This window comes from Macrotis lagotis, chromosome 1, assembly GCF_037893015.1.
Source record: "Macrotis lagotis isolate mMagLag1 chromosome 1, bilby.v1.9.chrom.fasta, whole genome shotgun sequence".
In the NCBI taxonomy this organism is placed as follows: Eukaryota; Metazoa; Chordata; class Mammalia; order Peramelemorphia; family Peramelidae; genus Macrotis; species Macrotis lagotis.
Genome location: NC_133658.1, coordinates 253056908 through 253084240, shown reverse-complemented (window position 1 = coordinate 253084240; position 27333 = coordinate 253056908). Strand labels below are relative to the sequence as shown.

The 27333-nt window shown below is 35.2% G+C and overlaps 1 long non-coding RNA gene and 1 pseudogene across 1 annotated transcript in view; both read right to left on the bottom strand.

Moving 5' to 3' along the window:
* The window catches only part of LOC141515953 (uncharacterized), a 37222-nt gene extending 10621 nt beyond the window's left edge, over positions 1-26601 (bottom strand). The window contains exons 1-2 of the long non-coding RNA XR_012476576.1: positions 26252-26601; positions 9925-10052 (exon numbers count right to left, since the gene is read on the bottom strand). This is a non-coding gene — a long non-coding RNA (uncharacterized LOC141515953). The remainder of the gene's footprint in view (positions 1-9924; positions 10053-26251) is intronic.
* On the bottom strand, positions 7402-8633 carry LOC141515941 (peroxiredoxin-1 pseudogene; annotated as a pseudogene).
* Positions 26602-27333: the final 732 nt, after the last annotated feature.

Below are 27333 nucleotides of genomic sequence, written 5' to 3'. Positions count from 1 at the left end.
GAAACAGTAAAACATTTAATTAGGAAAGAAACTGATGGTAAGGTAACAGAAAACACTTTCAGCCACATGTCCAAACATATAAAATTTCTTTCTCTTTCCTCCTAGATTATTGTCAGAAATTAAATCCAAAAGACTTACCCTTTAATAGGGTAAGGTCTACCTGAAACTGGAATAAGGACTGAGAAACTTAATCCCTCAAGTACCTGTATATTTTCTCTTTTTGATTCTGTGGAGCCTCAGGATTTCTGAATGATGCTTTTGCAATCTTGGACATTGTTTCATCTCTTAGTATGGTCATGAACCCTAATAGAGGACTCAATCCTATTGCCACATTCCCCAAAGTTTCCTTGCACCAATACCCAATTTCACAAGAGTTTATAACCATAAGGGAAATGGAGTCCTTATTCTTATCCAGAATGAAGGTTCATTCTCTAGATCCAGGTTTCCAGAGAAAGGTAGCTTCTTTATTTTTCTTAATTTTTTTCTTAAATTTTTATTTTGACCTTCACAATTATCAGCAAATATTTCAATATACAAAGAAAAGCAAGATTTTACTTTTTTAAAATTGTGAACTTCCATCATGCAAAATTTATTTTCAAAGAAGTATCTTTGCTATAACCTTGTTGATTTATTTATATATTATATATCTCTGTATATATATATATACTATATTTTATAGAAAATAATTTTTCTGTTATTTTATTAACTGTATTATATATGAATATATTGATATTACATATTATGCATTATAAAATATTTATATAGTATATTACATATTTATATATAAATATCCATAAATAAATAGGTTGTACAAAGCTACTTTCCCTTTTTCTTTTAGATTTTTGCAAGGCAATGGCGTTAAATGACTTGCCTAAGCTCACACAGCTAGGTAATTATTAAGTGTCTAAGGCTGGATTTGAACTCAGGTACTCCTGACTCCAGGGCTGGTGCTCTATACATTGCACCACCTAGCTGCCCCCACAAAGCTACTTTTATTTTTAGGTTTTTTCAAGGCAAATGGGGTTAAGTGGCTTGCCCAAGGCCACACAGCTAGGTAATTATTAAGTGTCTGAGACCAGATTTGAACCCAGGTACTCCTGACTCCAGGGCCCATGCTTTATCCACTACCCACAAAGCTACTTCTTTAAGTAGTTTAAAAACAAGCTTTATTTAACAGTTCTGAATTTTTAAATAAAATCCACTTTTTAGCTTTTCTTTGTTCTGATATATATATATATATATATATATATATGTATATTACACACATATATATTAAAGCAAACCTGGATGAAGGTGATACTCACAAATACCTTGGCATTTGTATGCACATATATAAAATATGCATAAACAAAGAGTGTAAGTATATACTGAAACATACAGAGAATATGCATATATAGATATATATGTATGTATGTATATAGACATACATGTGTGCATATATAAGAACACTGCTCTTTGTTCCCTTCTATATTTGGGATTTTTTTTCTATGCATTAAAAAAAGTATTTTGTTTATGCTCTTTTGAGAGGAAACTATCACTGCCCACTAACCTACCTACCCACCCACTCAAGAAGAAACCTTCCCTTGCAACAATTATGGACAGTCCAGCAAAGCAAAACAAAGCACTACTCATGTCTGAAAATGAATATCTCATTTTATATCTTTAGACCTTTTTCTCTCTGTCAAAAGGTGGTAGGTCTTTCACCATCAGTCTTATGATGTTATTATTATTCATTTCTTTGATCAGAGTTCTGGGTCTTTCAAAATAATTTTCCTTCATATTACTACAATTATAATGTATATTTTTCTTCTGGTTATTCTCATTTCACCATGCATCAGTTCATGTTAATCTTCCCATGTTTCTCTTCTCCTATATTTTTCATTTCTTATGGATCAATAACTTTCTATTAAATTCATATACCACAATTTATTTAGCAATTCCCAACTAATGGATCCTGATTTTTTACCCAGCTCTTTGTTCTTACAAAAAGTTAGTATTTAATTTTTTTGATCACTTATCTCTTAGGTAAAGGCTCATGGTTTTATGTTTGCTTCAATTATTTGTAAGTTTTGAGTATTAAATCTATATTAGAGAAAAGTTTTTGAAGCTTTTTCTCATTTTTCTTTTCATTCTATCTTTATTTTTACCTCTGCTAAATCTCTTTATGCAATTAAAATTTGTTCATTTTATCTACCTCTATCCTTAAGTAAAATTTTTTTCCTCTAGGCATAATTATGAATGTGGTCTCCTTCCCTTTTCCTCTTATTCTTTTATGAGATGACCTTTTATTGTTAGGTCAATTCCCATTTGGAATTGGTCACATATTTTGTAAAATATTAACCTAAATGTATTTCCTGCAATACAACAGTTTCTTCAGCATTTTTTTTTTTTTGGTCAGTGTCCTGTTCTTAATATTGTTATTCTCAGATTTCTCAAAAATGATCATATTTTAGGGGCAGCTAGGTGGCGCAGTGTATAGGGCATTGGTCCTGGAGTCAGGACCTGAGTTCAAATTTGACCTCAGACATTTAATAATTATCTAGCTGTGTGAGTTGGACGAGTCACTTAACCCCATTGCCTTGCAAAAAACAAAAACAAATGATCAAATTTTTTTCAGTGAAATAGCTAGATACAAAATAAATGCACAAAGTTATCAGCATTTCTGTTTGCACTTTTTCACTGGTTATTCATTTTTTCAAATAATTTTGGTTGAGTCCCTAAAACTTGGTAAATCATATCATATCAAGAAGTGATTTCCACTTCTTACTTTTACTTATTCTTTAAATGTCCTGTTTTATTGCTAAAACTAGAATTTCTAAAAAATATTAAATATTAGGCATGAAAAATGAACATATTTGTTTTATTCCTAATCTTACTGGAAAGAACTCTGATGTTTCTCCATTATAAATCATACTAGTTCTTGGTATTTGATAGATGATTAAATAAAAGTTTATTTATTCCTATTGCTTTCTAGAGTATTTCCCCTTGAATAAATGCATATTTTATTTTATCAAAATATTATGGTCATATTAATTTCAAAAAAGGATTTCATCTTTTGATATCAGTAGGATACCTTCTTTTTGAATTTTTATAAATGGTTTATGTTTTCTTTGATAAAATTTCTTAGAATTAGTAATAAATCCATCTTTGCTTACGGTAATTTTTCCTCATTTAGTATTTCATTTATAACTTTTTCTTTCTCTTCTAAAATAAGATTATTTAATTTTTCTGTTTCTTGTTCTGTTGACCTGATAATTTTAAGTTTTGTGAGCATTCATCTAATCTATATGTTATTTTTTATTACCATGTGGTTTTGCAAAATAGCTTCTAACAATTTCTTTTCATCTTCTGTGATTTCTTATTTTTTACTTTGGTAATTAATTTTTTATCTTTTAAAAATTAAAATTAACTAATATTTGGCCTATATTATTAGACTTTTCAAAAAATCAACTTCTGTTTTCATTTATTAATTTAATATCTTTTCTTCAATTTTGTTCACTTTTTCTTTGATTTCCAGAATTTCTATTTCCTTTTTTTTTAAGGTTGGTTAGTTTTTGTTTTTGTTTTGATGGTTGCTTTTCTAGATTTTTCTGGTTGTTTGCTTAATTCAGTGATTTCTTTTATTTCTCATTTGCTGCTGAATGCAATTAGAAATAGAAATTTTCTACTTTGGCTCTAATCCAAAGTTTTGACATATGGTTTCATTGTTACCATTTTCTCTTATACAAACAGCTATTGTTTTTATGATTTCATCCATACATTCTTTAAGATTATATTATTTTGTTTCCACTTAATTCTGAATCCTTTCTTCAAATTTTCTTCATTTATTATCATTTTACTGCATGGTAGTTAATATATAATGTGCTTAACAGTACTGCTTTTGTTTTTTTAGCTTATGTTTTCCTGCCATAGCCCAGAATTATCTTTTATAAAGGAGCCATGCAAAACTGATATTTATATTCCTTATGATTCTCACTCAATAATTGTCACATTTGATAGAATGTTATTGCATCACGAAGGATGAGATTTCGGAAAAGCCTGGAAAGACTTGTATGAATTAATGCTGAGTAAAATGAGCAGAATGAGAAGAACATATATACATTAACAACATGGGGTGGTGATCAACCATGATGGACTTGTTCATTTCAGTTATACAATAATCAAAGACAATTCTAAAAGACTTGTTATGGAAAATACCATTCATATCCAGAGAAGGAACTATGGAGTTTAAATGAAGACCAAAGCCCATTATCTTCAATTTTTAAACATTGTTATATATATATATATATATATATATATATATATATATATATATATATATGTATGTATGGAAAAAATTATATATTTAAAATTTTTTCCCTCTAATATTTTCTTTCTTCTGTTTGGATCTGATTCTTTCTTCACAACATGTTCAATATTGATCTATATTTGGCATGATTAAAGTGTAGAACTTATATCAGATCAGTTTCTGTCAGGAAGAGAGGAGAGGGAAGAGAGGGAGGGAGAAAAATCATAAAACTCAAAACTACTTTTGTATGTAGTTGAAAGAACAAATAAAACATTTAAATTAAAAATAATAACTGTCACATCTATGAAATCTAACATTTCCAAGTATACTTCTAAGTACACTTCTATAGTATACCTCTAAAATTCTTACTAGAATTATTTCTTGTTAATTTTTTTACTAGAACTGTTTAGGTCTGAAATGGTAGCATGGAATTCCTGATAATTTTATGGTTTGTCTGTATATATCTCTCTGACGTTAAAGCATAAGAGATGAATGGAGACTTCTCAATTTTAAGAATATATCCAAAGAGCAGTATCTCCTCTGGGCTACTTTTTCAACTTGTACTTATAGGCTGAGTTCCTTCAGAAAACAACTTCCCTAGATTTGAGATTTCAAGCATGAGCATGACTTTATTGGTAACCTCATTTTCACTTTCGTGTTGTCAACCATGAACATTTATGGCTATACATAGTAGACAGAAAATGGGAAGTGAAATGTGGGCAAGTTTGTGGCATTCATCCTGTGTTGTAAAGAGCATCTTGTGCATTTGATGCATATTAGGGATCTCAAAAGGGGTATGAAACAGATGTCACTGATTATTTCAAGCTGGAATGTCTTTAGAATTTTCATTGCCATCCATTAGCTGTGAAGGACAATATTAGAGGTGATATTGAAACCTCACTGTTGTTAGCATCTTCCAAGAGCAGTGCTTAAAATCCCAGCAACCTCTCCCTTGGTTTTTAGAAGGTGGTCAAGGTAGAAAAACCTATCTTTTTATCTATTAAACACTATTTTAAAATAAAATTTTGAATACCAAATTTTCTCCCTCTCTCCCCTTTTAAGCAATTTTATAAAGGTTTAAAATACATATATATATATATATATATATATATATATATATATATATATATATATATATGAAATCATATAAAACAAATTTCCCTGTTAGTCATATTATATAAGAAGAAATAGAATAAAAGGGGGGGAAACTATGAAAACAATAAAACTCCATCTAACTGTGGATAGCATTTTTCCATCACAAGTCCTTTGGAACTGTCTTGAATCATTGTACTGTTGAGGAGAGCTAAATGAATTATAGTTCATCATCACAAAATGTTATTGTTTCTGTATACAATGTTTTCCAACCTTTGTCCACTTCACTTTGCATCAGTTCATGTACGTCTTCCCAGGTTTTTCTGAAATCAAGACGAAAAGGTTTACAGCAGTACAGCCCTCACACTGCCATCTGAGAGAATGGAAGATAACAGTCAATTTTAAAATGTTTTATACTTAAGAATTTTATTTGCTGTAGGATATTAACAGCATTGTAGATTTCATATACTATAAAAAGTGAATATTGCCTGAAATCATTTTTAAAAATTGAGATCTTAGCACAGAAAGTCATAGAATTCTAGGGAATTACTAGGAAGAAAAAATGTTTTTCATGTTACCAATTTTATTTATATACTACATATTATAGATTTTTCAAGATTACTATGTTAGGAAAATGCATATTATCAAAGTTAATATTTTTATATAGAATTATATTCAAAAAGGTATTTTTTTCAGCTATCTCTAGTGAAAGATGACATTTTGGAGGAATCTAAACCTCTATTTTTCATGGGTTTCAATGTATCAGCATTCACATTTTTTTAAAAAGGGAATTATTATTTTTCCAATTACAAGTAAAGATAGTTTTCAACATAAAATTTTTGTTAAGATTTTGAGTTCTCCTTTTTTCTCCCTCCCTTTCCTACTCCCTCCCCATGATATCAAAAAATCTGATATAGGTTATACAATTCTGTTAAACATATTTTCATATTAGTTATGTTGTGAAAGAAGAATCAGAACAAAAGGGAAAAAACTATGAGAAAGAAAAAAGGCATACAACATATTTTAAAAAGTGAAAATTATTGCTCTGATTTGCATTCAGTTTCCATAGTTCTTTCTCTGGATGTGGCTGGTATTTTCCATCACAAGTCTTTTAGAATTGTCTTTGATCACAGTATTTCTGAGAAGAGCTAAATCTATCATAGTTTTATCATCACACAATGGTGCTGTTAAGGTGTACAATACTCTCCTGGTTCTGCTTATCAAATTTCAACATTCACATTTTTAACTTTCATGCCATTTTATAAAAACATCACCTTCATGAAAGTTGAGGATTGATTATATTCTTTAAGTCCATACTTTTAAAATTATAGATCATGAACCCCTACCAATATATTTATTTTTTACAGTTAGTTGACACAATTAGCTCAAGGAAAAGATTTTACTGAAACAGCAAAAATAATGTGAGCAATAGTAATAAATCATTTTCTCCATAAACCTAGGGTACATTTCCTCACAAATATGCACAAAGTCAGTAGAAAGGGTTGTCACACATGCACAGGGGATTCTAGTAGATACCACACTTGCAAGGAATGAATGTGACTAAGACAACTCCTATATCTGGGCAGTCCCCCAAAGTCCTTTCTCTTTTTGTGGTGATTTAATGCTGATTCCTTTGGGTCTCTGCTAATCAGGTCACTGATCTGTACTCTCTGAGACTTCCCCTTCCTAAATCTTACCTCTAACTTTAAGGACTAATGCTTTCACATGAATCAATTCTATAGTTGGCTGTTCTTGACTTGCTTTCTGAGATATCCAACATGTCCAACTGGGCCAGTTGCTTCAGTATTTTGTTGGGGGTTTTTTTTGTTACTGGTGTTCTTCAGGCAAATTTAATAGACCACAAGATGTCAAATGGGTCCAAAACCAAGATACAGATTAAGATACAGACATTGTTAAGATAGTTTTTGATCATTGAAAGATGAAAGGAAAAGAGATCCAAGAACCCTAACTCCTTAGTTCCTATTAGAAAAGTGCCTCAACAGTCACATCATATTATCTTGGCTAAGTCTACTAAGGCCTTGGAGTTTACATTATGAAGTTATTGAACACTTGTACTTCTTTACACAAGAGAGCAAGCTAGGTTTGCTCTCCCAGTTTATGTGGCAGAAATCAGCTAATTTTTTCATAGAAAAATATTTCTTATTTTTCTGGAAGTCAGACTTGATTATATTGCTCCCAAACACTGCACCATGCTTCTCTGTGAATTGACCTAGTTACCGTGACCCAGTCACATTAATATCATTGATAACATTCTGTGGAAGGATTACCTTCAATGGGAGAATGAAATTTTCTAATCTGCCTTGAAGACACCATCATTCTGAGCAAAAGTGTATTTTGGGTCAAACATCAATGGAATATTCATGATTTTCAGTCTACCTTGCTTTTTGGGTTGATTCACATGAGGTGACAGAAATGGGAGTTCACTAAAGCACCAATCACTTGACAAGTGAATTTCTTAAAAATCTTCTGCATGATCACCAAACATGATGATCTCTGTGGATCACAGAAAGGTGAAGTCCAAAGGTAGAAAGACAACAATATATTTCCCTTTGTAGTCAGAAAACCTGATGTCTTTGACCTGCCCAGTTGGCATAACAGCTGTAGCTTTGAAGTTAGGGACTGGGTGCCCAATCCTGAAATTTCCTGACAACATGCTGATATCAACCACTCTGCACTTCTTTTAGATCATGTTGTAAGAAGACATTGCCATCCTCCTCTCTCTCAAAGAGAAATACTATCCCTCATCCCCACTGATCTCTAAAAGAGCTAACTCTTCAATTGCCAGGGATGAATCCCCTAATAAACTTACTTATTGTCCTTGAGGCAACCAGGGAGGGTCCTGACTGATTCTTTAACTGATTGATTATTTGTCTGTTCTCAAAGAAGAGCATATCAGAGAGGTTCTGCCATGATATGCAAATGAATTGGATTTGAGTAAGAGGATGCTGTGTAAAGTCATCTTCAACTAACTAGCTAATGACTAGCTGTTCTATAATTCAATTAAATTAACTGCAGACCTTATTAATTTCTCTTATAGGTGTAAAGAAGTATAAACACTTCATTATACCTCCTTTATATAAGTGTCATTCTCCCTTTTCACCTACAAATCATACCCAGTACTAATGCATTAGAGGCCAAATGATAAAGTTCCATTATTACCAAGGATAACAATACATCACTATAGAAACATTGACAAATTTATTCCATTTCACATCTGTTTATGTGAAATAATATTTTCTTCTCTTTTTCTCTTTTCCACAGCAGCTGTGGGAAGGCAGAATATTTCATTTTTCATCATTCATATTCATTTACATATAATCTTGAGATTACATTTACATGGGTACTTTTCTACTCTACCACAGAATTAGAGTTGCATCAATTTTATATATGTATATGTGTATATATATATATATATATATATACACATCACACAGAGATGTGCGGTTTTCTAAGTTAATTTGTGGCTCACAGAAATCTTTATATACAGTTCAACATCCCCAGTTTCTGTTTGAGTTGAACACCACTGATCTAACCCAGACCTGAACAAGGGTCCCCACAAAAAAACATACCTAGCAAACAACTTACTAGCTTTTACTCCAAGATTTCGATGAGAAAGGCCATTACCAACCAAGGCAACCCATTCTATTTTTTAGATAGCCCTCTAATTATTAGGACATTTTCCCGTACATCGAGCCTGTATAACTTTTTTGTAATTCCCACTCATTGCAACCCAATTTTGCCTTCTGGGATCAGTCTGAACAAGTCAAATTCCTCTTCCATGTATCAAACCATCTACCTCAATATCTACATATTGAATAAGTACTTAATGAATATGTTGATTTGAGTTGAATCTAGTCCACATCTCATTCACAATAGCATGGAAGATTTTGTCATTTGCTTCACTAAATTCTAAATAATGTGGGTAAGGTAGGCAAGATAAATAAGGTCTAGAAACAAATGAACAGAACAGTTTGATAAACTCAATATCATAAGCTTCAGGGTGGAATGGGGAAGCATTTTCTATTTGAGAAAAAGAGCTAAGAAAACAGGAAATCAGTATGGAAGAAAATAGATTTTGACTATAATTTACTCTTGTATATCACAGGTCTCAAATGGAAATAAATGGAAAAGGTCACATTATAAATAGGTTTTAGGATAATGGAAGGAAGTACCTTTTACCACTCTTAGGAGTAGAATTCATAATCAACTTGGGGATAGAGGAAATCACAAAAGACAAAATTGTCCATTTCAATGATGTAAAAGCAAAAAAGCTATTAACAGGAAAAAATAAATTTGGCTAGAATAAGAAGAGAAATGATTGAGCAGGGAGGAGAGTACTCTGAAGCTTATTCAAAATATATCGGAAATTGGTTCAATATATATGAGTCATTCTCTGATAATAGTCAAAAATTTGAACAATTAAGAAAAAAGAAGCAAAAAGCAATCATATGAAAACTGTTACAATATCAGTAAAAATAAGAAAAATGCAAATCATCAGCTCTAAGTTTTTACTTCATACCTACCATATTATCAAAGATAATAAAAGATGTATTTTTGGTGTGGAAGAAAGGAACTGTGGGAAGGCAACATATTCCTTATGATAATCCTGTTATATTCATTGTTCACGAAACTGTAAATTCATCTGACTGTTCTGAAAAACAATATGGAATGATTAAAAATTATTAAATCATTCATGCCCTTTTGACCTAGAATTCCTGCTAAACCCCTTTTAGGAGGTTAACAGCAGGAAAAAAATGTCTCAAAAATATTCATCATGGAACTTTTACAATAGGAAAAACTGGAAGCAAATAGGAAACCCATCAGTTAGGATATAGCTGAGTAATTGTAGTACATGAATTTATAAAATATTATTATGCCTTAAGAAATTATGAATATGAGAAAATCAGAGAAACCTGCATGGAAGACTTCTATGAAGTGGTAGTAAAGAAAGTAGAACCAAAAAGAATAATAAATATAGTGATTATAAAAATGTAGATTAAAATAACACAAAATTATATCAGAATACAAATGAAATGCAACAATAAATCTAGGTTCCAGTAGACTGATGACGAAATACATTTCCTTCCTTTCATTAGAGAGATTGTGGGCTACTGCATGCTTGTTGATTAAAATATGTTTGTTGATGATGCTGTATCTTAGTTTTGCTTATCTGTTTCAAAGGAAGGTAATATTGGAGGAGTGATTATTTGGAAGTGACTGTAGTTTAAAGAAAAGATAAAAGTAAAACATTTAAAAACTTTTAAAGTTTAACCTATGGTGAACTAGATCTTCAGTTTTCCCTTGACTTCCCAGTCTAATAACCCTATTTTAAGGATTTAAGTTTTCATATTATTAGGACTTGTTCTTTTTCTGTTGTGGTCAAGGTTAATTATTTCTCACCTATATTAAGCACATTTTAATAGTTATATTATTTTATATACTATTGATATTTTTAGTGTACTTACCTTTCTGTTGTAATAATGATTGATAACAATACAGTACAATAATAATACAGATGTTTATTCCAAACTCTATTTTGATTATCTCTATTATAGTCAGAAAAATTATTCATCTTATTCTTATATCTTTAATAGTAAATTTTAACTGAAAGTTTAAGGTACATATTCTATTATTTTTTTTTGTTCAATTTTGTTGTGTCTGTTATTTCTTGCTTCTGTGAATGGGTTAAACCCAGGAAAGTTTTGGAGTTATTGCTTTGTCTTATGTGTTTCTGCTTGTGTGTTTATTTACCTTAAAGTTCTTTAATTTTTTAAATTTATTTATTATCATAAGTAATGATTAACAACTACATTAGTGTGAAATCACACTAAGAAGTCTTAGTGCTCTCTGGAATGCCAAACTGGACCCTGGTCTCATCCTCCATAACAGCCTGGAAGCTGACTGCAAAGGATTTTCTTATGCCTGGGAAGACAGAATACAACTGAACAGTAACTTCTGGACACTGAATATGTGCCAAGTTTTTGATGGGGCAGGGGAATGGAGCTTGGAAGGAGAGTCCTTCCCCACTATGGGTAGTCAAAATGGACCAGTCATTTCCTAGACAGACTTCAATCAGCAGTGAAATAGCTACAGTCAAGAACCACTCTTTCATTAGACCTATTTGCTCTTAAAGGGCAGAAGACAGTTCTCCAAGGTCTCAGATTAGATCCTGGGTTTGTGAGCCAGACTCCAAAGGGAATGCATAGGTATATCTAATAATCATTTCTCTAAACCTAGAGTTCAGCACAGTGGAGGGTAGGGAGTAGAAAAGTGAAACTCTATATCCCTAACCCAATGAAACAAAAAGTGTATATGAGGGACCAGGGAAGCGATGAATGCATCAGGTCTGACTCAACATGGAATTTGAGATTCAAGAACTAAAGGACCCTACTTCCCTAGGCAACTGCTATATTTATAATTCCTCCCCATCTCCAGATGGTTCTCTCAACTTTCTTTTTTATATTTCTCCTCTTCCTTCTTCCTTCATTAATCTTGAAAGAGTAAGGGGAGGGACATGGGAGAGAGAGAGAGAGAGAGAGAGAGAGAGAGAGAGAGAGAGAGAGAGAATTTTGATTCAGGATCAAAGGTTCTGACTCTTTGAGTGGATTTCTTATTACTTGGTCATCTTATTTTAGGAAGGGCATGATGAAGTCATGCTGGTTCTTGATAATCATTGCTTCCTTTTCTAGATGAACGATCATTTTTCTTATACATTCTAGAATTTTTCGAGGAAATAAGGTCAAACTCACTAGTCTTCCCTTTTGGGGGGGGGGGGTAATCAGGATATTTGATCTTCCACTATCCTGAAAGATCTTTAAAAAAATAAAGAAAATGTGTAAGTAATCATATCTACCTAGAATCCTAGAAAGTAGTTCATCTGTGGCAGGTTGACTTGAACTCCTCAAAAGCAGATAGGTATTCTTATTATCTCCCAATTTATCATAGGTATTAACTCCTACTAACCATTTATGTCTTGTGCTTCCCTTTCCAGAGATCATTCTTCCTGGCAGATTAAACAGAAACAAAATTAAAATTAATCAGCCTAGACTTTTATCTGTTGTTTGTTATCAGTGTCCCATTCACCCCAAGCAGCAGTCTAGTTCCCTTCTTTGATCTAGTCCCTTCTTTGATCCTCCTCTTTACCCTGATATAAGTAAGCAATCCCCTTTGTTTTCCTTAGATTTCCTGTTAGATTCAAATTACCTTAAGCTCAGGCCCTCTTGACACTACTTTTATGCCCTTGCTTCCATCTTCTGTACATATTTTTAAACATCCAGGTTGATCTATAAGCTCCTCTTCATCTTCATCAAAAACTATTTCTCTTTGTATTTTCAGAATTTCTTTTTCGGGAACTTCTTGTTTCTCTAGGCTGGTTTTCCAGGTCAGTGGAGAGGCCAGAAACCATATTACAAAGGACTAAGAAATGGTTATATTGTGAGAACTCAGGATAAGGGAATGGAAAATATTTTTTCTTGGGAGCCTGCTGTGAAAGTGAGAAGAGACAATAGCTTAGGATAGTGGTACAGTCAAGTTAAGGATTTTTAAGAGTGGGGGAATGAGACGATATGTAAGGAGATTCTGAAGATGAGAGATAAGGATTAAATGATAGGACTAGTTTCTGAAGAAAATGGAAAGGGATACCACTTTAGCAAGAAGGACTGAATTTTTTTTGGAATAAAGAAGAAGAGAATGGGTAAATACATAGAACTGACTACTGGCATGACATAGAATTAGCAGCATCCATTTTCTGAGCCTCACTGCCCCTACTTGTAAAATAAGGCTAGATTATATCTAATAATATTTCCCTTCAGAGTAAAGTCCAATGATCATTAGACTCAATGAGAATTTTTATACCAGAAGGCATCCCTAGGGGAACTTGACCTCAAAGCGATCCAGGGCTGAGATACTGGCTTTAAGAAACAAGAGATGGATACTTGTATTAGATGAAATAATTCAGCCAATCTGCAATGTTCTCCCATGGTTATGTGATAGTTAAGTCAAACTACACAATGGGATAGTTGATTTTGTTGGTTTCTTCCTCCAATGAGACTAGTCAGATAAAGAAAGAATGAGAAAGAGAAGAGAGATAGTGATACAGACATAGAAAAAGATATGAAAGAATATAGAAATACATAAAGTTACAGATGAGATAAAAAGAGAAATAACTAAAAGATAGAATAAGAAAAAAGAATCACTATAATTTTGACAGAAAACTTGTCAAAAATAGGAATGGACAGGGGAGGTAGTGTTGGGTAATAGAAAGCCCATTAAACCATGAATATGGAAACGTGAACTTATTTCTCTACCTGGGTGATGCTAAGAGGGTCATTCAACCTCTTTCTACACTCTGCCTTGATTTCTTCTTCTAGAAAATCAATAACCTGAATTGAAATAACCCCTAAAGCCTCTTCCCAATTCTGGGATTCTAAGTAATCAACATAAAGCAGTGGAAAGAGGCCAGGCCCAGGAGTCAGGAGAATTGAGATTGAATTTAGTTTCAATCATCAGGTAAAACACTTTACCTGAGCCTCAATTCTCTCCAGAATATAATAGGCATAATAATGTTAATAATTAGTATACTAACTACTGTCAACGAGTTATTGTAAGGTTTAAAGTACTATAGAAATGGAACTTCTTTTTATTCTGATTTTTAAACTTTTTTTTTTCAACAAAGGTAAATGTATGCGATATGGAAGATTGAATTTTGGGCAGCTAGGTGGCGCAGTGGATAAAGCACCAGCCCTGGAGTCAGGAGTACCTGGGTTCAAATCTGATCTCAGACACTTAATAATTACCTAGCTGCGTGGCCTTGGGCAAGCCACTTAACCCCGTTTGCCTTGCAAAAATCTAAAAAAAAAAAAAAAAAAAAAGAAGATTGAATTTTAAACAATCCAGTTATAAAGATAACATTTCCATCTACTGTGTATAATATACAATATTATTATATTATCATTGCAAAGTTGGCAGGGGGAGGGAGAAGGGGAGGGTGTTTGTCAGAGGCAGTTCCTCTGACAAATAAGGTTACTTCTGGAGGCCACTATTTCAAGGATTTAAAGGAACCTCTCTGAGTTTAAATCTTTAAAAAAAAACTGTTCATGGGTTGCAGGTGATCCAAAGAAAGATTCATGGGAGGATGGAGAGGGGAGGAGTACAGGCTACAACACATGACCTGTGATGAGTTGTGTAAGAGAAATAACATAAAACACATCATCAAGAAGGAGATAAGTGAGCAATAACAACAGTCCAATAGCTTCACTGGTCCTCAAGAAATATTAAATAAACCAGAGCAAGGTTCCAGCACATTAGGTAAGTAAGTCCTTTGGGGAAGGATTTTTGGACATGAACAAGCAATGCTCAAAATCAAAAGATGTGGAAGGATTCCATTGTACACTGTGGAGGCATGAAATCTGTCAAAGCGAGGGAAGGAAGGAAAGCATTTCTTTAGATTCTTCTATTATGTTTGAGGCACTCTACCTATTGCTTTATAAATATCATCTTATTTGATACTCATAACAACTCCAAGAGGTATATACTATTTATATTTTATTCCCATTTTACAGTTAAGGAAACTGAGGCAAAGGACAGGACTAAGGTAAACCTGCTAGTAAGTATCTGAAACCAGATATGACTTAGGATCATCTTGACTTCAGGCTTAACACACTATCCACCAGGCCAGTCATCTCCCAGCAGAATAGTATGGAATCAGAATGAAATATTTAAATAAAAAACAAAACATGGCCAATATAAACCAATTCATTTGGCTTAACTATACATATTTATAACATGTCTTTTGTTTTGTTTTGTTTTTCGTAGGGTGAGGAGAAAAATGGATTTTTGTTCAATGAAAATAAGTATTAAAAAAAAAAAAAAAGCACACACTAATCCTTTACTAGTGACCTCAACCCTCCATCCTTGGATGGGGCAAAGTCCATTTCATTGTTTTCCAGAACTCTACTCAGGGGACCATTGTGTTCTAGCACCATAGACCCTTACAAAGGAGCTGATCCCAACAGCCCAGAGGAAAGTAAATTCCAGAGGGTTGACTTGATACCTCCACATTGTTTAAGGACTCTTTGGGTTAGGATAGCCCTTCAGCTATGCCCAGGAGTTGAATATTTATGGACTATGCTTAGGGACCTTGGCAAATGGTAACATTTCTTCTTATATTATAGTGCTTTCTTTTCTCTAGGGCAAATTTGCTTCTGACCTAATAATAACAATCATCTCATGCAGCCTCAGATACAGAAGGCACCCTTTCTTTTAGATAAGGAAAGAAGGCTCAGAAAGATTCATACTTGCTAGAGCTCACAGGTCTGGTAGATACAATAGTCAGGATTACCTGGTTACCTGACCACAATTGCAATGCTCTTCTCAGGGTACAATTTTATCCAGAACTGGATTTTTTTTCTTTTTTTTGTTGCAATTTTAATACTTATTCAAAAATATAAACTGTTCAATAAATAACAAGATAGAATATATATATATATATATATTTACATATAAAAATATAACCATGAACTTCTGTTACAAATATATTTTAAAAGATATATATATACATTGTGTCATATGCAATATATGTATTCAAATATATAATTTAAAAACCTTTGAAGAAATTTTTCTATTTATTTATAACCCCTTCTGAATCTTATTATTGTGTGCACTGTTTACAATGTTGTATTGATGACCTTTTCTTCACATCTACCACTACCTACTACCTGCCGACATCCTTACTCCAAAGAGAAGTCTTTCTTTGAAATCACTCTATATAATGAGACAAAACAAATCAGTGTGTCTGAGTATGTGTGATTTCCTTTTAGCTCTCCATCCTCTTTAGCAATATTAGTCTTCAGATCTTTGTCTTTCTTTTCCCATTTCTTTCCACACCATGAAAACAGAGTCTGTCTCTGTTTTGAGATTCCTAGCCTTCCCATTCACTGGCATTAAAATGATCTTAGATGAGATGGAAAGTCTAAATGGTGAAGTCTGGGGTTATTCTGAGTGAAGGAATTTTGGCTGAATTAAAATCTGAGTAGAGACTAACCAGAGGGAAAATTTTGAATTTCTCCAATGCAAGGAGTGAATAGAAACGGAAAATTCAACATGTGCTAAGGCAAGTACCACTTGCTATATACAAAACATTGTTCTAAAAGTCAAGGACCTAAAAATGATAATAGCTCTTGATCTGATAGTACTTTAACACAAACCACTTCTGTCTTCCCTTCCTCCCCAACATCCTTGTAAGGGAAGTCATATAAGGATTTTTATCCTCATTTTACAGATAAGTAGCCCAAGCCCTAGAAAACAGCAAAGTGACTTACCCAGGGTCATATTGCTAATTAAGGTCAAAGCTCTGTTGTTTAACCCAGGTTGCATGCACAGCCTCTGATCTCATGGAGTTTACAGACTAGTTGGAGAGATAAGACAAGTATGGAGATAACAAGAAAAAAATTAGAAGACAGTAAGCACATAAGAGAAATGCAAAGTGCTATGAGATCAGAAAGGGAAAACCATGATTACCAACTAGGGGAATTGGGAGACTTCATTGAGGAGATGAAATATGAGCCGAATCTCAAAATATATCAACGGAGATCTGACTGAAAGAACTATGCAAGGTTCGTCATTCAAGAAATGTTGTGAACAAAAGTGCAGAGATCCAACAGAACAGCATGTACTCAGAGAATAGCTACTGGTCCAATTTGGCTCCGGTATATAATCTGTGAGGGGAAAGTGTATCATATGGGACTGGAGAAGTAGGGTTGGGGTCATTGTCTTGGATGACAGACTCAGGAATTTTTATTTTATTCTATGGATAATGGAAAAAGAATTAAGCATTCACATGGTGCTCAGGAGAAGTGGAAGTGATACAAGATACTCTCAAGGTCTCTCTGAAGAGGTTTGAAATTGATTGCGTGACATGGGAGACACTGCCAAAGGATTGTTCTGTTTGGCATGCCTGTGCCAAAGAAGGTTCTGTGCTCCGTGAACAAAACAAAATTGAAGTAGTTCAAAAAAAGTGATACACACAAATTAGAGAATCCACCCCAAATGTTCACATGGACTATTTGTGCCTGATCTGTAGTAGAGCATTCTCCTAATGGTCTTATCAACCACAAATGATACACCGTAACTTGAATCTAACATAGTGATATCATCTTGGTTCTCTTTAAGAACACAACAACAATGTATTGTTGGGAGGAGAGAGTGGCATGATCAAGATGACTGAGGTGATAGAGTCAAAGAAGCAATGGGTCTGAAGTAAGGAGTTCAAGTACCAGCTCTGTGAAACAAGATGCATAGGAAAATCACTAACAATTTAGATTGTAAAATGACTTATAATGGATGGAAATGCATACAAATAATGGAAATGTGCCAATGTCTTCAAGGATCATTTCAGCAGCAATAAAGCATGGAAGGATCTGGGAATGGTGATAAATTCTATGAATAAATTATATTAATTGAAATGGAAAAAAGGAAGAGCATGAAAGATGGAACAGGGCTCCTACTCAGAATAGATGGAATAATAACAGAATGGAAGAAAGGCAGAACTACTCAACATTTACTTTGCCTTTGATTTCTCTTACAAGGAAAATGATCATTGGACTGGGAAGAACAGAATAAAAATGGTCAAAAGAGAGTTGAAACTTAAACAAGATACTAAGATCATTGAGTTGCCCTCAATGAGTTCAAGTAATCAATAATGGACAAACATAATGCAGGCATAACCCACAATCTTGGAGTTAGAAAAATACCACTTCCCATATAAGATTTTTCCTCAGGTTACTGCTCTCTCTCACCAAACCATCTTGACCTTACTTTGTATATATTTTGTTTTTACATGCAATTATAGAAATAAAATATATACCTATATGCATATAAATATATGCCTATAATGCATATAAACATATGTCTGTGAGTGTATATAGGTGTTATTTACCTACTTTTTCCCATGATAGAACTGAATGCAGGGACATGTCATTTTGACCTTTATCCAGTCCCTGGTACAGTTCCAAGCATAAATGTTTAATAAATATTCATTGATTGATTTTGTGGTTGAATGTATAGGTTTGGACAAGTCATTTCCCTTTTCTGTGTCTTAGTTTTTCATCTGTAAAATAAGGGCTTTGAATTAAATGTTCTCTGAACCTTCTACCTCTAAAATGCTATGAATCACCCTGATCAAAAAATAGAAATTCTATCATATTCAAGGTCACAATTGACTGAATTTTTCTATGCAGTGTACTTTCAGATGGTTTCCCATGGTTTTGGCAAGAGGTACATTAAATCCACTCTGAAATAAGTTTTGTCACAAACACATTTATCAACTGTAATTTCCCTCATTTCTAAGGGATGTTGAGAGCTCTAGAAATGCTTGACCCTTTTCTGTTTTTGTTTTTAAAATTGTTGACCAGCTGCCATATGGATGGCAGCTTTTTCTCCAAGCTGTGAATGCTTCCCCTTTCTACCTTCTCTTAGCTGTTGCAGATTCTGGCCTTCTGTGTCAGACTCCTGTTTACAGAAAAAACTGATTTGATTATATCTTTCAAGCAATTATGATTTTTCTTAGAATAGCTCAGCCAGAAACATGTAATCAGAGGCACTGACTGTACGCAAAACATTTAACTGACTGAATTTCCCACCAGTGATAATAACAGTTTTCTGGGCAAAAGAAGTATATGAAACATGGTTTTCAACTAAAAATGTGTTGAGGGAAAGGCTATTAGAGAAACACTGATGGCTTTTCTTGGAATGAAAACATTTAGGGAGTTCCATGGTAGTGGAAAGAGTAAGTGGCCACTTCTTTTTGGTGAGACATTGAGCAAGACCCTTCCCCTCTCTGTACTTCACTTTTCTTCTCTGGAAAATGAAGGAATTGGATTAGATTAGCTCTATGATCTTTTCCGTCTCTAAATTCTATGGATCCATAGACTTCAGAGAGGGGTGATTTGATAAGAACAATAGCTATAGAATAGAAAGAATATGGCAAGCTCCTTGAGGGCAGAATAATTTCATTTTTGTTTTTGTCTCTCCAGTTCCCAGCCACTTACAAGAAGAAAGAAAACAAGCATCTATTAAGGACCTATTACATACCAAAGACTGTACTAAGCAAATTACAAATATAATCTCGTTGGATCACTCACAATAATCCTGGGAGGTAGCTGTTATTATGATCCTCACCTTACAGTTGAGAAGACTGAGGCAGTCATACAGTTAAGAAATGTGCTGGGCCAGTTTTTGCCTAGAATGTTTCTGACTTCAGGCCCAATATTCTATCCATGGTTAGCTTGTTCAATTATTGATCAATTATTGTTTGATGTAACTGAAGTCTTAGGGAAACATACAATCTGTGTAACTAGGGTTAAGTCACTAAACTTTTCAGTCTCTCAGTTAACTCTCTAAGACTAAATAAGAATCAAGTTAACCATCTTTATCTTTTGAGGGATTTCCCAGCCTGGTTCCCATCAGTGATGTGATCACAAGTCTAGGCCCTTCCCCTGAATTATCTAAAACTCTTTTTCTTTCACTATCTTATCTGATACTCACAAATACACCTTAGGAAATGCAAAGCCCCTGACCCAGGACCAAAGTTCTAGATTCACGTGGATTGGTTCAATCATGAAGTATATTCACAGAAAATTTGGGAGGGTCCTTTTGTCCCCACATGGGATTTTCCCAGAAAACAGAATTTAGTTCATATGTAGATCTTCACACACACACACACACACACACACAAACAATAAAAGAGCTCTCTCCTCTCCCATGAAAGCACTTAGATTACCAAGACATCAAATGTAGAATAGCTGAATTAATCAGACAAAAGTATAAAGCCCTTTTGATTTAAAATGTAATTTTATGTTTGATTACCGCTCAACAAACTAAGGAAAAAGCACTGGGTGGATCTGATGCTCTCATAAAGGATTATTGATTTGGGAGTATCTAATAAACCCTCTCCAGGCTTTAACTATAAAGTTTTACATATTTCTATGGACTCTTCAGAAGGAAGTAGGCATTAGGGCAGTATTCAAGAAATAGATCAAAGCAATTGCTTTCCATAGTCAAGACTTCCAAGTGTCATTCCTAGAGATATTTCCAAAATAGAGAGCACAAACCAGAGTACTCATATGTACTCTGGTGTGATTCCAAGGACTTTAAAATTTTAAGTGTAAGAGCACAGCATATGCTGAAGAAGAGCCTTTTAAGAACCTCCTGTTTCCTTCTTTGGTCTCCTTATAAAGGGGTTAGGTCTTTGGTGAAGGAATAAATTATGAATTCACTTAAACCATTTTTAAGAGACCCAAGAAAGGGATGGCTGGGTGGTACAGTGGATAGAGTGCTGACCCTGCAGTCAGGGGACCTGAGTTCAAATCTGACCTCAGAAACTTAATAATTACCTAGCTGTGTGGACTTGGCCATGCCACTTAGCCTCATTGCCTTGCAAAAACCTAAAAGAGAGAGAGAGAGAGAGAGAGAGAGAGAGAGAGAGACCCAAGAAGGATTCAATGGAAACTTCTCAGGCTCTTTCTGGGGATACTCCATATATTTATACTTCAATAAACCAAAAAAGCCATCATTTTCTTAATCCAGACAATGTAATGGCTTACCTCAATAGACATTCTCAATGACCTAATAGTTCTGAAACAATTCATCAGTTGGTCCAGCTCTACAGAGATGTGCCTCTCCAAACTGATCAGAGTGTTCTTTATTAGACAAATACTCAACCCTTCAGTGAGACACATTTGAAATCCTTATGAATTGGTAGGATGGACTAGAATAGAGGATCACAGGCCCACAGAATCATAGGAGAGTACAAGTAAATAGAAATCTTAGAGAATGATAAATCAAACCCTTTCATTTTTCAGATAAAGAAACTGAGTACAAGAAAAGAAAAATAACTTAAGATCACATAGCTTTGATCTTCTGACATATATGATCCTTAAGAGTCCATGCTCTCCATACCATGACAAAGTATAAAAAGAAGACTTTAATCAAAGTAAATGCTTTTATTCAATTTTGTAAGCTGAGGAAACTAAACTACAAAGCAGTTAAGTGACAGAAGACAGAATATTGTTAAAATAAGAGATTTTAGTGATCATTTAGTCCAACCCTCTAACTTTAAAAATGAGGAACTTGAGGCCAAAGAAGTGAATTTTTTTTTAACCAGAGTCACATAAATCATAAGATTCAAAGCTGAAGCTAGAAACCATGGCTTCTGACTATCAGACCAGGATACTTTCCCCTTCTACCATATTATTTAATTCAATATTTCAGAAGATGTGTGATATCATCAATTTAAGCATTCCCTCCAACACAACTATTATTATCATCATCATCATCATCCATCACCATCATCTGTCAGACTAGGGCAGCTAGATGGTACAGTGGACAGTGCACTGGCCTTGGATTCGGGAGGACAGGAGTTCAAATACAGTCTCAGACACTTGACACTAAGCTGTGTGACCTTGGACAAGTCACTGAACCCCGACTGCCTCAGGGCCATTTCCAGTCATCCTGATTCATATCTGGCCATTGGACCCAGATGGCTCTGGAGGAGAAAGTGAGACTAGTGACTTAGCACAGCACCCCTTCGCTCAAATCCAATTCATGTGCTTGTCATAGCATCAACTCCCTGATGTCGTGGTCTTCAAAAATGAAGGACAAATATCATTATTATTATTATCTGTCTGATTCTAGGGCAAATAATTCCACCTCTCTAGGCCTCAGTTTCTTAGTCTATAGAATTAGGTGGCTAGATTATATAAGTTTTAAAGTTTCTTCTAGGTCTAAAATCTTAAGATATTATGAATGAATTAGGATAAAGATTTGAGAAATATCTTCTATTGATACCTGTATAATAGAGGAAATGGCCAATGAGAGCCCAATTCTTAGAACTTGTGCTGTTTACATTGTGTTCAGATTTTTCTCCAGTGATTTGCTGAGGACGCCAAATTTTTAATGGAAGGTTCAGGGGATGGGAAGAATGTTAATGGAGAGCAGGCCAAAAAGGATTCAGTGCCTAAGTTTACACTCTGTATAACCTACCAGGAGGAGCAAATCCAAGAAAAATCTAAGCAATGGGCTCTCATTGTCCAGTCCCTACCATTATACTTGTATAAAAATAGAAATGAAAATTTTGACAGTCAATTAGCAATAACAACACTAAAATTTTGCTATGTGGCAGCTGCTTATGTTCTCAGAATTTCCATCTCTACATTTTCTACTAGCTCTTCCACTTGGTTTTAATTCTATGAACACCATACCTCCCCCAGGATAAGCTCATCACCAGAAATCTCATTGTCATGGAGACTGCTTCAGCTATGGTACTCAACACCTCCTCAGTAGCCTCAATTGCCTCTCTCCCCACTAAATGCATGGCTGGAAAGTGAAGCAAATAACTCCTCTCAAAGCCTCTTTTTGAGGAGGTCTTAGAATTTCCAAAGCTTCCTTTCTCTCCTTGATCACCTGATGATCTTGGTTTCCATTCCCCCTATTGTTATCATGACCCTGCACTGAATATCCTCTCACCTTACCATCTTCAGTTCCTTTTATATATTGATTTTCTCCCATTAGATTATAAATTCTTGAAGGTACAGACTGTCTTTCTTATTATTTTTACCCCCAGTAGTCACTTAATGTTTGTTTATAATTGACTCTTGATCTGTCCTGTATTTCTTTTCTGCATTCATTTTTATGCAAGTGTAATGGCAGGGAATGGCCAATGAAGGCCCATTGCTTAGATCATGCTTAGCCCAAACCTTCTTGTCTCTTTTACCAGTTCTACAGTTTTCATATTCCTTCACCCAATATCCAATAGGTGTATTATTACACATTGCTTTGCTTTGTAAATTCAAATCATATGTAACATGAACACAGTCCTTGATAAGTTAGGACTTTAAACATTGATGATATAGACATAGGGGCAAGTTGATCCCTGAAATGACAACCAAGATGGGATATGTCTTTGAATGGGGGGGGGGGGGGGTCAATCAATTATGTCAGTATGTAAGTCTTAAATGTAAGTTTTTTCCCTCCTTTCTGAATGATTCTAAAATATCTAGTTAAACAAGAAAATTATGTTAAATCTGAAGTTCTTAGAGAAATTACCAACAGACTTGCAGAATGCGTAAAATATAAAATGCTTAAAACTGAGAAAAATCTTAGGGCAATCTCTCCCCCTCTTCTTTCTTCTGAGAGCTCTCCTAACCCTAGTTTCTGACTTTCCTTCTCTCCCTGTCTTCTAACATCTTCCTTCCTTCCTGGAAATATTCAACTTTGTTCCCATCTCTAAAATATTCTCTCAACTCTTACCATTTCCTCAAACTCAGTCCCAAAATCTCTCTCCCCCTTCCTTTCACTGCAAAACTCCTAGAAAGAGTAACCTATATTCTGTGCCTCTGCCTTCATTTCCTCTCCTCCCACTCATTTCCCTTGCAATCTGACTTCTGACCCCACCACTTGGCTGAAACTGCTCCCTGAAACTTTGCTCAGACTTTCTCAACTGTTAAAACTGATGACCTTTTCTCAGACGTTCTTCTCCAATACTCTCTTCTCTCTTGGCTTCCCTAACATTGCTGTCTTTTGGTTTTCTTCCCACCTAAATAATTCATTTCTCAGATTCCTTTGATGGTTTACCCATCTTCCCTCATTTATGGGTGGGTACTGACCCAACGCTTCATCCTGGGTTCACTTTTCTTTCTTCTATGCTTCTTCCTTAGTGATCGCACCATCTCCCATAGGATCAGTTTTCATCTAGATGTAAATAATTCTCAAATCAGCACATCCAGTCTTACTCTTTTTCCTAATTCAGTTCCACACCTTCACCTGGATGCCCTGGAAGAACATTGAGCATTCAAAGTACTCCAAATGAAACTCATCTTTTCTCACTCCCAAATGCATCTCTAGTCTAAACATCCCTATTTATTCTAAGGGTATCAACACTCTCCCAATCACCTAGATTCATAATCTAGTTTATTGCTCCTCCCTCACACTCAACTAAATGGTAACAGTGCTTAGAACATTAGCTCTGAAGGCAGGAGCGCCTGAGTTGAAATCTGGTCTCAGGCACTAACTGTGATTTTGGGCAAGCCACTTAAGCCTGGTTGCCTCACTTCTAGGGCTATCTCCAATTGTTGTAATTTATATCTGGCCATTGAACCCAGATGGATGTGGAGGAGAAATTGAGGCTGGTGACTTAACTCAACTCTTCACTCAAATCCAATTCATGTGCATGTCCTGGCATCTTGACCAGATGTCATGATCTTCTTCAAGAAGGAAAGATAAACATCATCTTCATCTTCATCATCAAGCCTCTCCTGAGGCTTAGTCTTCTAATTGGACCCCTTTATTGAATTCTCACCTCTCTCCATCTATCTTCCACATAGATACCAAAATAAAACTCCTAAGGCTTGGTTCTGTACTAAAACCTTCAAAGACTCCTCCAGTGCCTCTAGGATAAAATAAAACTTTTTGGTCTGACTTTAAGGTCCTCCAAAATCTGGGTCCTATCCTATCTTTCCAATATTATTTTATATTATTTCTTTTAGTATACTCCACATCCAAACCAACCTAAAATAGTAATTTCCTGATCTCATTATTCAAATTCCTGACTCCTAGTCCACAAGTATTTATTAAGATTTTATTACATGATAAGCGCTAGGAATACAAATGAAGACAGAAAAACAACTGGGGAGATTGGGGAAGACTTCATAAGAGAGGTACTTAAACTGGGCATTGAAAAAACAAAGGACATAGAAAATAAGCTAAATATTCAGGGGAGCAGATTTGAGAAGGGGGACAGCCAATATGAACAAACTGAGGCAGTCACCATCAACAACCACCAACTCTTTCTGTGCCTTGCTCATAACATTCCATCTCTGACTTCCTGTTAGTGTTTTCTCTCTCCTCAAATTATCATGTATATACTTTACTCAAAATATATGCTGGGTCTTTCAAGAAAATGTGATCTGCTTCAAAACAGGGACTGTTCTTCTCTTCTCTTTGCATACTCAGGATGGTTAACTCACTACCTTTCACAAAGCAGACACTTCCCAAATGTTTGTTGTATTGACTTAGAACTGGAAGGAACCATAGAACATGGACTATCAAAGCAGAAAGGTATGAAACAGGTGTGAACTTTGGGCTGAAAGGGCTAAAAATTGGAAAACATGAAATATTAAACCTGGAAGGGCCCTTAGAGATAATCTAGTCTAGGACTTAACCCCTTTTGGGATCCCTTTGGTAGTGTGGTGAAGTTTATGGATTCCTTTTTAAAATATTATTTTCAGATGTGTAAAATAAAATACCAAAAATTCCTAGAGAAACTAATTATATTGAATAGTTTCCCAAAGATTTTTTAAAAAATAAGTCCCCATGGGAGCGGCTAGGTGGCAGTGGATAAAGCACCGGCCCTGGAGTCAGGAGTACCTGGGTTCAAATCTGGTCTCAGACACTTAATAATTACCTAGCTGTGTGGCCTTGGGCAAGCCACTTAACCCCGTTTGCCTTGCAAAAAAATAAATAAATAAATCCCCAGACCCTATGTTTCCTAATCTGCCAACCTTATAATTTTACAGATGGGAGAAATCAAATCCAAAGAGGCGACATGAATTTAGCTTACAGCTAACATCCTACAGATGATAACTATTCAGTCTTATCCCAAATCCACTGTTTTCTTTGGAACTAAAGAAAGCTATAACTCTACCCTGTTTTATAACAGGTACCTTCTTTTAAACCAACAAGATGCCAGATGGGATCATAGAAGCAGTCGCTGCATTCAAGGATCCCAGAGTCTAAGGGTGACTGACTGTCCTGGAGGTCTTGTGTCGCAACCTGTATATTTACTGTGTTGAAGCTCACCTCTTTCGGGGCCCCAGTATCAGTGCTTTGAGATCCTTTTTGGCAGGACCTTCGGGTGCTGTCTTCTCACGCGGGGAGGGCTGCTCCTCCCCTTTCTCCAAGGGGTCTCTGTACAGACAGATCGGGTTGCCCGGGGCCTTGGCAAGCGGCAGGTGTGCGTGGGCGCCCAGCGCTGGACATGCTACCTGGGCTCGTACCAGACAGAGGAAGCCAAAGCCAGATGGAGCGTCAGATCGGGCGTTTGTTTTTCTTGCAATTAAGGGAGGGGGAGAAAATGTTGCTTGTAATTAAACGAGGAAAATGTTACATAAACCACCCCCCACAACAGCTGCACTAATCCCTGGAGGGGACAGCAGAGCAGTGGGTTAAACGCAGTCAAGGCTGGGAAATATTTGATGTCTTTCAGTCTCTCAGCCTCCAGTGTTTGGGGGGGGGGGGGGGCTGGGCCACTTAGATCCCTGGGTCTGCCTACGCTGCGCTGCCGCGGCCAGCTAGAACCCCCCCCCCCCCCCAGCCAAGTGGGAATCTGGACCCGCAGCCAGGAAACCTGCAAAGGGCTTTAAGTGGTGAATCATTATAGAATCACAACTATCAAGATTGTGTGGGAACGCAAAATATCAGAGAATACCTACATGTCTAATCGGTTCCACTGCCATTCTTCCATTTGCAGTGTCTGCCCAGATGTGGCTCCTTCTCACTACTGAAATAACCACTATGCTATCCCCTTCTTAACCTTCTCCCCACACCCCCATCATGAACTATCAAGATAAGTTCATCTCCTGATGAACTCTCCCTCCTGGATCTACACTCTACTTCCATGCCAAAGTGATTTTCTTAAAGGCAGGTCTGACCTTGTTATACCTTTCTCCCCCTTATTTTGTAAACTGCATTGGCTCACTATTACCTCCACCATCAAAAAAGAAATCTTCATTTTAACTTTTAAAGCTCTTTACAACTCTCTTCCCTATCTTCTATTTTACTCCCCTTGACAAAGCGATTATTCAAAAGGATACAAGCATTCTTGTGGTTCCTCAAACACAACTTGCCATCTGCAGTCTCTGAATTTTTGTGTCACCTCCTCC